This window comes from Anser anser (assembly GCF_964211835.1).
Source record: "Anser anser genome assembly, chromosome: W".
Lineage (NCBI taxonomy): Eukaryota > Metazoa > Chordata > Aves > Anseriformes > Anatidae > Anser > Anser anser.
The window spans coordinates 15,440,483-15,452,766 of record NC_139731.1 but is presented as its reverse complement, the minus strand read 5'-3'; the positions used below and the strand labels follow the sequence as shown (position 1 = coordinate 15,452,766).

At 45.9% G+C, this 12,284-nt stretch overlaps 1 protein-coding gene across 7 annotated transcripts in view; it reads right to left on the bottom strand.

The window, feature by feature from the left end:
• Positions 1 to 12,284, bottom strand: part of LOC310888631 (netrin receptor DCC) — a 414,661-nt gene that overhangs the window by 82,046 nt on the left and 320,331 nt on the right. The gene's annotated exons all lie outside the window — the stretch shown is intronic.

Here is a 12,284-nt window from a genome sequence, read left to right as displayed (position 1 = left end):
AACTTATTGCCGATCCCAACTTGTAAGAGAATTTTAGCTGGACCAGAGCTTGCAGCAAGGCAATTAATCACTAATTTTGTTCTAACTTTGCTTGTCTAGATTGTATGGGGCTCATTCCTCACCACGCCGTGCACCAGACCCTGGCATGCATCACTCCCCAGCTCAGGAATGTCAACGTCTCTCTTTCCTTCGCCCTCTACCACATCAGTTGCTTATCGCAAAGGGGTCTTTCTCCTTCTACTGTAACGACTTCATTTCTTCAGGAGCCTTTTCTGAGGGACCTTATCGAAAGCCTTTCGGAAATCTGAGAGAATGGTATCAACCGGATCTCCCTGCCCACGCACTCTGTGATTCCTTCAAGGACTTTAATAGGGAAGCGAAGCAGGACTTCCCTCGACAAAAGCCGTATTGATTCCCCTCCGTCATATCACGTCCATCCGTGTGTCTATTCATTCTCTTCTTTATTAGCGCTTCTATCAGTTTGCCCAGGAAAAGCACTCGATTCACTGGGCTGAACTGATAAGAGAGCTGATACTGTACATCAACCTTTTTTCTCCTAAAACAATCCAGGCACCAGCAGCTCCTTGCAAGTCTCCGGTCCTTTGAAGGTTTTACCCACCAGGATATAAGGTCTTCACGGTGTGAAGGGTTTCTCATGGAGCAAGGCCACAGAATTATCTCTGCACTGGCTCTTACAGCACTGCACTACGGGTTTTTAGACAAAGAGAAAAGCTGACCACATCACAGTGGATAGTTTTTGACCAAATACAATTTATTACCATTATTGAGTTGCTTAGGCCCTGCATAAATATGTTATAGCGCATATCAAATTAATTATTGCAATAGAGAAAAATCAATGTTGCACATATATTGCCCCGTGATTTATGGTTACAATCAATTATACATTTCAAAATCAATACCTTGGGTTTTCAGCGCGGAGTGAATTAATGCTGGGGTTCTTACATTAGGGCAGAACAAACGCCATTTTTCAATTGTGAGAGTGATTGTTTTAAAAACAGATTTGGTCGCTTTGCATATTGAAATTGCCCACATATAACACATTTATGGGGGAACGCAAACACCCCGAGAGCGTCTTTAAAACATTTCTGCTGACAGCTCCGAGGACGTCTTTGGGTAACTCGTTGTGTGCTACCGGCGCGCTCCCAGGTCTTCCCGTTTCTGCACGACACTGAGCCACCGTCTCATCGTGCCCATCGGGACCTCAGCATCTGTGTACAGCCCCAAGGAGAAGACATTTTGCCCCGTTTCCCAGCAAGCAGAGCACCTGGGTATTTTCTCAGGGGAGGAGGAGAAATTCCATACAGCTGACCCTTCTAAGAGCAACACGAAAAGCTCTTCTCAGTCCCCATCCTACGGCAACAACCTAAAACCAGGATGAACAATCAGAAAGGAGGGCAACGCACCGCCTCACGGAAGAGTGAAAGCAGAACCCCCGTAGAGTTATTTACCCTCGGACCTGGAGTATGCTGAACAGCACTTGAGCACTGAATCTAAAGCCCCAGAAGAATGAACCAAGAGGAGAAGGGAGGTTTAAGCAAGCGGTGTGTCCTGGGAAGGGCCAGACCTGGTGGGACACCGGGCTCTGGATGCTGAGACGTCATTTTCCAGAAGGGGAGCAGAGCAAGAAGCGTGCACAAAGCTGGGTAGCTTTCAAAAACGCCCCCTGCTTTGATTTTCAAGCTGCAGTGACAGATAACTCGGAGCAATTTTTTGTCAGGTTGCCTCCACAAATAATTAATTTCATTATCTAAATATTGAGTCTTAGTGCTAGCCTGAACTTGGCACCGCGATTTGGTTAAAAATAGGAAAAACAAGAGTTTCGGCCCAAGCATGCAAGCACTTGGAGCCACAATACCTGCGAGTGCTGAGCAGTTTTTTGAGCCCCCAAATATCCTTCTTTCTGCCCCAAAGTCAGCAGCGATTGCCTCCTCTCCCTCCATGGCAGCCCTCGCAGAAGCAATGGGTTTGACCGTGCGCCCAAGGCAGAATAAATAAGATCTTCCTTCTGATCAGAGGAAAAAAGCGAGTTCTTTACGGATCCACCCAAAGCTGTCACTGCAACGGCAACCGTTCACTTCACCTCAACCTGGTCTCCATGGACACGACGGCGATGGTTTTTATCAATAGTGCTTAACATGTGCCCCTTTGATCCGGGGAAATCGATGACTAACATGCTGCCGGGCTCCTTGTTCTTTCTCCTGCTTAGGAAAGAGCGGGAATGGCTAGTGCTCTAATCCTTCCCACTTTAGCCAAGAGGCGACTCGCAGAAAGGAAATATTTCCTTCCTATTCCATCGGGATCCCTTTGCAGATGGTCCTTTGGAGGCTGCAGACCACACAGCTTTCAGTTGAGCCCTCCCCGATCAACTGTACCTGATAAACCTTTTCAGAGCGAATAGATAGCGGCGCAACGGATCTAGCCAAACCTGAGCTGAACCTTTAAAATCTTTCCTGCAGTTCCCGAAAACCCAGGGTATTTTCATTTCCACGTTTTCACGATTATCTACTTAGACACCAAGCCAGAATAAGAAAAAGCTGAAGTATTATCTCTACGTTGCTCAGAAATGCGGAGCATCAGGAATCCCATTAATCTTACCAAATCAACGTTTCTGGACGTGCAAAGGCCATTTGTCTGTTTTAGTCAATGAACCTCTGGACGTAAATGCTCGTTTAGAGTAAGAGGGACTGTTGTGAATGTACGCAGATTAAGCATCCCGAACACACCTCATCGTAAAAAGCTGGAAAAAAATCGAAAAGGAATAACTCGATGATTTCATGCAACAACAGAATGGGTTATTAGTCTCCACGTACGGCCAGCAGCAACGAATAGCCCATTTTTCAGTCTAACTATGACCCGTGCACGAGCTGGGATTTGAAATGAATTTCCTGAGCAAGGCGGCAGAGTTGGGAGCCAGTTGTGTCCTCTTCTTGGAGAACTGCCTTCGCGTTGCTTCTACATGGAAACTAGGAATTACCTCCGGTTACCTCCGTAACGTGTCCGGAGATTTTGCAGAGCTCTCTGGAATCAAAACTAACCTGAACAACTCACGGAAACCAAGTATTATCTTCCAAATCGGGTATGTTTTGAAAGACAGACAGGACTCATGAAGGGACTTAAAGAAGACCGGATTTAAAAAAAAAAACACATCAAATCCTCAGGTGCGCTTTAGAGCAAGGCTAGCGCTTCGGGCTTTGCACAAACATGGAAATCGATGTCTCATTTGTGCAATAAGACGGGCTAAGCCTGGCATAACTGCAAAATAACAGATTTCAGCAAGAAATGAAGCATCCTGAGGTGAAGTAAAGGGTGCTTAACGTACCGCCACTTTGCTAGGCGCGAGCTCTCTCTTGAAAGAGAAGACGAATTCCCGGGAAACATTTATCATATACCATGCACGTGGCACGGGAGCTGATTATCTTTATCTGGACTGTCAAAACCATTTACAAGTCAGACCTATGGAGCCTACGGAGATCCCGTATGATGTCTTTAATGAAATGAGGGTATCTTAATTTGAAAGGCATTATTGTTATTGCTACAGGAGAACAAACTAAGATCTGTTTTTTTGCTGCCGGCATTTTGATCCCCGTCATTTAATGCAATGAAATGTGTGCATACAGTGCGATTCAGGCACAGAGCATCGAGTTTGCTCCCAGCTGGGGAGACGTTAGCTTAGACCTGTGTGGGACCCAGAAGTGCTGTCCAAAAACCACGGGAGGTTGCGGGCAAGGAAAGAAGGAGAGCCCTTCACAGCGTGCACCGTGAACTCCCAAAGTCCTGCTAGAAACATCTGAAGGCACCGGTGGGCAAAGACAACGGGGTTTTTCACGTGATGGTTTGCAAGCTGAGGAGCAGAAAGGATGAGGTTTGGATACTTTTTTTTTTTTTTTTCCAACCAGTTCAGCTCTTTTAAGTCCTTTGCTGCACCACTTCCCAGCAGCGTGAATCCTCGCCTTTGATCCCACACCTTCGGGAGCAGCCCTGGACTTGGCCAGGCTCAGAAACAGCTGCTGGGAGTAGGTAGGAGATTGGAAATGACCCCCTCTTCGGCACATCCCCTTCCCCTGCCACATGCACGAGGAAGAGGAGAAGGGGCTGAAGGTGGGAACTGTGTTTCTCCCATCCCACCGCATCCATCCTGGCGCCCTGGGCATCCTCGCTCCTCCACCTCTCACAGGTGAGGGCTCTCACCTTTCAACCAAGCCAGGAGCCGCAAATTAATTTACAAATACACACTGAAGCTGTTGGTGGTTGCCTTGGCTACGAGCAGTTGTAAAGTTCCCAACCATGGTGTTTCATAAAACCACTCTCGCTCCCAAGAGAAGATAATGAGAAAAAAAGCTGGGAGGACTGCTAAGGTATGAAGACCTTTCCAGCCAGTATCGTCTTCTCCGGGTATTTCTCTTCTGAGCTACGTCTCCAAAGAGGTATTTTATTAAAACTGCATGATCAAATACTTAAAACCACTTGATTGCCACAGTCTTTAAAAAAAGATAAAAATTAAAAAAAAAAAAGGAAAGAAAAAAGGTGATAGCAAAGAAGATATACTGGTGAAAGAAAATTAAGGATAAAAAATGCCTCTGGGTGTCTTTGCTAACTTGAAAAGAAAGAGAGGATGAAACATAACCAAATACAATGCTTAGAAAAATCAGACACCTTGGGCAGAGGCTTATGATGGCAAAGGAACAAAACAAACAGAAAATGGTGAGCTTTGACAACAAATAATGAAAAAAAAAGAAAAAGAATTTTCTCTCTCTCTTCAAGTGTAGAAACTTCTAAGGCAAAACAGCTTCCAAGATTTTGTTCTAGATATTTAAAAATAATCATGTACAGTGCAACCATGCACTTTTTACGCGAGTGACATGTGGAATGCCAAATCGGGTTTGGGTTCCAAATGGGGTGTTCAGCCTGGAGAAGAGAAGGCTCCGGGAAGACCCTACAGCAGCCTGCCAGTACCTAAAGGGGGCTGCAGGAAAGCTGGGAGGGACTTTTTGTTAGGGGATGCAGTGATAAGGCAAGGGGGAACGGGTTTAAACTAAAAGAGGGGAGGTTTAGATTAGATATAAGGAAGAAATTCTTTCCTCAGAGGGTGGTGAGGCACTGGAGCTGACTGCCCAGAGAAGTTGTGGGTGCCCCATCCCTGGAGGTGTTCAAGGCCAGGCTGGATGGGGCTTGGAGCAACCCGATTTAGTGGGAGGTGTCCCTGCCCATGGCAGGGGCTGGAATTAGATGATCTTGAAGGTCCCTTCCAACCCAACCCATTCCATGACTCTAAACACTAAACAGGGCAGCATTTTTCTTTTCATTAACAGGGATTGCTCAGACCAATAATTTTCCCATTTAAAATAATTTCAGTATTTAAAAATTGGTGAGATTCCTCCCAGGTAGCGGAATTAATTGACTTAACCCACCGGCTGATGGTGAGAAAAAGGAACACCCAAAGCAGACAACCCCGGTGCCCGGCCAGGGGATTGCTCGTTTTCTCCCCATGGCACAGGAGAGCTGGCCTAACCGTGGGCATCTCACTTCTAGAAGCCAAAATTAGGACAGGGGAATCTGGCTTTCAGTTTCTCCTTGTATTAACTAAGCAGAAAAGGGCGATGACTTTTTCTATTTAAGGCATTGTAGGCCCGTTTTGACATTTCATTTGAGAATTCAAACCAGCTCGTAAGAACTTTGTACGTATGTTTGAAAACAAAACCCTCTGAAGAAACTAAGAGATGCCACTTACTTGAAATGCTCTTTATTTGTAAAGAACATTATACTCGTGAAGATTTTCAAAGCTTTGGCTTCTCATTCAGAGTCAGACTACTAGGCTTTCATTAAGGCAGAAAAAAAAAAAAAAGAAAAACCTGCAATAGGAAAATCCATCTAGTATGTTTTCAGAGCTGTAGCAATACATTTCTTTCAACTCATTCTTGTGCCGATGACACGGTTATTTACAAGAACCTGTCATACATTTGCTCAGCTGATAAAACCACTTTGGAGCCGTTGCACTGTTTGCAGCTAGGCATGGGGAATGTTGAGTATCGCAGTAAAATTCATCTTCCTCCTTCCCAACACCTGCTAAACACTGGAAACTTGCAAAGGGTTGCAGTCGGCTGCAAGAAGACCAACTGGAACTTTACAGGTCCAGGGATCAAAGCAACTATCAATACTTCAATCAGGTTTTCAATTACAAATGCATTTAATTGATTAGCACTTAGCAGCACCTGTAGTTGGCTATCACTTTAATTACTGATTATACTGATGCTGATTACTTAGACGATATCTGCCTGAGAGCCTCATGATTAAGAGTTTATAAAGCAAAGGGCACAATAATTTCAAATTAATTAGGCTATTAAGATTCAGATTAAAATCAAAATCTCCAGAATATTTTAAAAAATTCCATTTTAAATAATGTTAATGCAAGCTCCCTTACCGCCTTGTGCTGATAGATCGGTGCCTGCAAATCACTCAAATGCAGCCAGCTCCCTCTTATTCCGGGGGAATACCTTCCTGGAGGTGATCTCAGGGCTGAAAAGGCACCAAAAGCGCAGCTGGCTTCAGGCGTGCACAACTGGGAGTTAAAATGCCCAGCAGAGGTCCTGTGCCCACGACTGGAGCACCGGATTCTCTCTAAGCTGTAACTCTGATTTTCTGTAGTTTTTTTTTTATCAAGCCTCTTATAATCACCTTTTTGCAGTTCCAACATTTTCGTAATAATAATACCAAAATTGTAACTGCAGTAGAGGTGCACGAGTCTTAATGTATATGCAGGTTACTGCAGTAAGGCGGCATGGGAGTGCACACTATACCTGCTCCTCGTGATGTACTATTAACCTGGAGGGTGTCTCCTGGGCCCCTTACGTAAAAACCATACAGGTAATTCCCCAGCAGAAATGCTCAGATTTAAAGGGCTAAGTGGGTCAGATAAAATACACTCTTTTGGGTATATAGCAGAGGTGAGCTTCTAAAAAGACCCACCTGGTGCTACTCAGCGTGCCTGGTGCATTGGAACAGCTCCCCAGGCCCAAGTAAGAGCACCGAGAGAGGGCTGGAAAGGGATTTGGACAGCACTGTGAGCAAACAGCTACAAAGAGGTAAACGCTACAAATGGGCACAAAGCTCCCGTTGAACTGCTCGAAGACGGAAGATGATGACAAATAATCCCATTTAAAAGGCCGGGGAAACTATAAGATATGGAAATACCCGCAAAAGGAAAGAAGAAATGCCAAATATTTCTGGGGTTGGCAGTTGTTGTGTCTGAAGAGTAATAGTGTGGATTGCATATTTCATAACCGGTGCTGAAACGGATCGATTCCTAACTAAAGTTACAGTGAGACGTCCCAAGAGGCCTGACCACGGCGTGCACACAGACATTTGGTGCTAACGTCCCTGCAGACACCTGTCCACCATCACTGCCAGGACCACAACTCCCTTCCCCAGGACCACGTAGCTTTTTGGATGTTACATCTGCACACCAGCACTCTCCTTGAAGAACATTGCTACTTCCAGTTGGTTTTCATGGGAATTATAGATGTACTAAAGGGTGACAGAGGTCAGAGAAAGCAGGACTTGAGTAATGGGCTATAACAAAACCTCGTCTTCACTTCTGCATTATTTCCTCTCTCTCATGTGTGACTTGGACAGAGGATGGTGGGGAAGATCCTCACTGCTTTGCAAGAAGTTATTTTTCTTCATGTTGGTTCTGACGGACCGTTTTTTCCTTAAATTTATACACAGCTGAATTTCAGAGCTTAGTAATAGTTATCTACAAACGTGACTTAATAGACGAGATGTTCCACCTCCTTACGTTTGTGAGCAGTAGCGTTCTTATCTTAGAGGTGGAAACTAAAGCAAGGATGTGAGGTAACCTCAGAAATAGTGCAAGATACCACAGGAGGTATCAAAGATACCTCTGGAGGGATGGCTTTGTGATACAAATATTCCTCGTCCCTACTCCTCACCTCTAGGAAGCCGGCTGTTTCAGCCGCCCCTGTCACCTCCCCGGCTGCGGCCTGCTCCGCACGGGAGCACCTTAAACACCAGCAATGCCCTCCAGGATCCAGAGCACGCCTCACTCACTCATTTAAAAACAGGCTACAGATAAGCTGTGGCATAAATAGGAGCTCCAGGGAAAGAAGTTCAGCTTCATCCCCTCAACACACGGCGCTGTTCTGCTCCCCGTGCCCGCCAGGCCGCACTCCTGTGTGGGGTTGGCCCAGGCTGCCCAGAGAGGGGCCGGGGGCTCCTTGGGGACGTCTCCAGCCTGGGCCTGGGGCTGAGCACCCTGCTTGGGGGGGTCCTGATGGGGCCAGGGGGGGACCAGGGGCACCCCGAGTGGTCTATGAGTCTGTATCCAGCAGAAGAGAAGCCCCTTCTGAAGAGGTGCAGAAAACCAGTACAGGAACGGACATTGCTACATGTCCGTGTGGCGCTTAGTTGCTTTCTTTTAAGCGACAAAAAGCACACCTCGAGAATCTCCTTCTTAAGTTTTGCTGACAAAACTCTCTTTCTTAAATTTCTTTGACAACATCCCCGAGCTGCGTGCATTTTTTTGTGCGCGCTCTATTGAAAAATGGCGCTTTGAAGTATCTCAAAGCTTTGTTACATCCACTTATTCACAGAGAAGTGTTACTTTTCCTTTTGATTATACAAACATATCTCCTGTCACTAAGGTTTGGCCCTGAATGCTAATCAAATGGGTTTTCGTGAAACCGTGTTTTAATGATCACGCAGCCGTGAATTTTACCACTGCCTTTTCATCAGAAGACCCGAAATACGAATATGTTCTGACCTTGGATCCGCTTAAGTCACTGGAAGAAGTTCAAATGTAATGGTAAGGGACGGTTCTGTCCCTATTCGCAAGTTAGTTATCAAAGAACTGGCCGAGGAGTGCTGGTGACAGCAAGACGTAATCGAAAACCAAAATGGAGTGCCACGACCCTCAGGTACGCTTTCAAATTCCATCAAATACTTGTCAAAACAAATCGTCAGCTCACAAGTCTCTACTCTCACCTCCCGCACGCCGCTCTTACGTGCTGCGACATCTGCAAGAGAATATTTACTTCTTCATTCAGTATCTTGAGGCCAGGAGGCGTCCCACGGGACTCAATCCCATGTCCCGGGTAGGGTGGCGGCGAGGCCCCTCGCGCTGCGGTCCCGTACCGAGCGCGGCCCGGGAGCAAGGGGGCTTCTCCCATGTACAGCAAAGTTATCTGAACAGAGGGGCAATTCTCATGGTTCACGTCTCCGGCAGCTTCAAAACGAGAATGTAAAATCTGGCATTTCACGAGAAACGAAGGCGCTCTGACATTTTCCCTCGGGTAAATCAGAACCCTTCATCTGTCCCCGCCGCCCAGGGCGATCCCGCTCCAGGGTCCCATTCCTCAGCCTACGTTTATTATCTTAGCATTTTTAAGCCTGCCCACTGCTTAATTCCTCCACGTTTCATAGCCCAGGGCTTCTCATATTCATGGACTCTGATTGTGCTCTCGGCTTTCCAATTCTCTAAAACGCTGGCTGAAATACAAAGGTTGTCCAGGTAGCACATCTTGCCTTAAACACCTCCACCTCCAGCCAGCTGTGAAAATACATAATCTCCAGTAATTATTTCTGTTTTCGCTTCTACATTTTTAGCTTAATTATGTTTTCTTTTAGAATCTGAAGCACTGGAGGTCCCCGTAATTATCACGGGACACAGACACACCAAATTTATCTGGGAAAGGTAAATGACTAGAAGTCACTAGACAACCTAACACACTACATTGATTTTTAGGATTAATAGGAGCATAAGCCTTTAAATTTTGCACCCATTGGCATCTGTTTAATTAAAGACTCTGCTTTCCCTGTGGACATTCAATAACGCTGAGATGGGCTCCAGAAAACATTGACTCAGATGTAAAAACGTGTTTTCTATTTTCTAGCTCTAGAAAAGGAGTTAACATCTCTCTTCCTCAATGTGGGGTATTTTTTTGAACTTAGGAGAAACAACCCCTAAAATAAAGCAATTATAGCTATAGGTACATGTATTTATATGTATGGAATCCATGCTCTGATGCTTGAAAGTACAATATGTCAATGGCAAAAAGCCATACATGCCACCGGAAAGCAACGTTTCAATAAACCGGACCAGAATTTGCACAGAATCATGCCAGTGACCAGCTGGGTTTCCCCGGGTTCGCTGCAGGCACTCTGAACTTTCTGGTGCGTACACGTCACGCTCCTTCAGCTGGTTTCTGTCTGCACTGTGCAAGCCCAGCCTCTTCTGCTGATACGAGCACAGACTGGCACGTCACCGTCCACCGAACACACAACTCTTCATGTCACGCTTTCCCTGCAAAGACGTAGGTCTTCTAACGAGCACTTGGCTTAAGTGACCTGCCACGGGCCATTTTCAACCACCATCACAGCTGCTGGTGGGTTACTTCTAGCACAATTTTTCTCCCTCCAAAAATCAGACCGAATTTGCAGAATTCAGTGAGATTTGCCGAGCTCTCTGCACACCCAGAAAAGATACGGGGCAGCTACGAGCTTAAGGCAAATCTGTTCGGCTTGAAGAGCTTGTTTGGAAGACCTCCTGTTCGATGATATAAAGGACCGCAGAAGGATATTCCTCTACAGTGAAGGACACTGGATCGAGTCCAGCCCCAACTGTTGTTTACTACTAGAGCAAAGAAGTTTAACTTTGCTATAAATCTGCTGCTGGACGCTCAGAGCTGGGTTCATCCCGGTTAATGTATGTATAAAACTGAAGCATCCCAGTACGCGGTCAGAGAAGGACATCTCATCTCTCTGAAGCACCCTTCAGGAGGTGCCTGCCCCTCGTCGCTAGCACGAGCAGGGCGATACATTTCCATGAGCAAATCAAGTGCCTAAATTAAGGCGGTACGGATCCGGATCAGCGCCAGGCGCTCCATTAATCTGGATTGAATCCGAGCCATGTTGGAAGAGACGTAAATATACCAAAATACTTTCCAATAGAGTGGAAAGCAACCGAAATGTCGATGAATCGTAGAACGGTTTTGGTTGGAAGGGACCTCTGGAGGTCAGCCGGTCCCACCCCCATGCAGTTATTTAACATTTATTCAGCGTATATATATATATATATATGTATATATATATGTATATATATATATATATATGCTTATATGCCCTCTGGCCGCTTTTCTTATTATCTCCCTGCAGACCACAGCAGGCAGCCCCTCTGCCCCCACCCTGCGTATTATGGGCTGTACGACCCCTCAAAGTTAATTCGTGTCTGAATGGGATACAGGGGAAATCTGAGTCTGCCTGACCTTGAGAGATGGGACGGTTCTGTTCAGTTTAACACACAAAAAATGGTTTATTGAGGCACATTTTGGAGGCTTTATCGGATTTCCAAGGAAGAGGGAGACGTGCACAACACAGCCAGAATGAGCAAGCAGCCGAACTTCGATTACAGCCCTGCCACCCAGTGCCACTACATTAAAAAAGTTATTTTGCTTTCAGGAGATTTAATATCATAGCGTTACCAATAAAGGAAGGTACAATAGAGTTGTCGAGAAAAATGAGAAATAATCCCAGCTACGGGCCTGGCCAGAGCCAGGTCAGGCTGTGCTGAAGCACAGCAAAGAGACGCATCCAGTGACCCAGCAGCCTTGCACCCCATCGCTACTCTGTGAATAGCTAATAAATACAGCACGTTGTAAACAGAAATTTCAGAAAATAACCTGTCCCACTAACAATGGGGTGGATTCCCACCTGACGATCAAAATTAGCTATCCCAGCTGGGCAGATCGCTAAAGAAATAGCTCAGAATAGCAGAGGTAGCACTTCTGGCAGTTTGGACCCTTACGGGCATGTACTTTCAAAGAAAAAGCTGCAGTGTAAGAATTATGCAGACAGTGACGTATTTGAGTCCTGTCTGCTCTCATTATCACGGGCACACTATTTATGCCCTGGAGGGAGAACAAAATTGAACAAAAATTCAAAGTTTCCAAAATTTCCCAAGTAACGTTATGGTGCCGTGCACAACGCGCTTGCTCCCTAAGTAAATTAAGCGACTGGTTTCAAAGCCAGTGCGTTTTATTACAGCAGACTGCCGTAACATTCGCCCTTCAGGGAGGAAATCCTGCAGGATGCCTCCCCATACCTTTACGGATGCCATTTAGGATCTGGAAGGTGGAAAGCCCTGGCAGCAGCCCCGTAAACATTACCACCGCATCTCATCCTACGCGGTTTTCCTCAGCGCTTGCTAAGATGGAGGACCAGCGTGTGTATATTTTGACCCCTAGTAGTTTTAC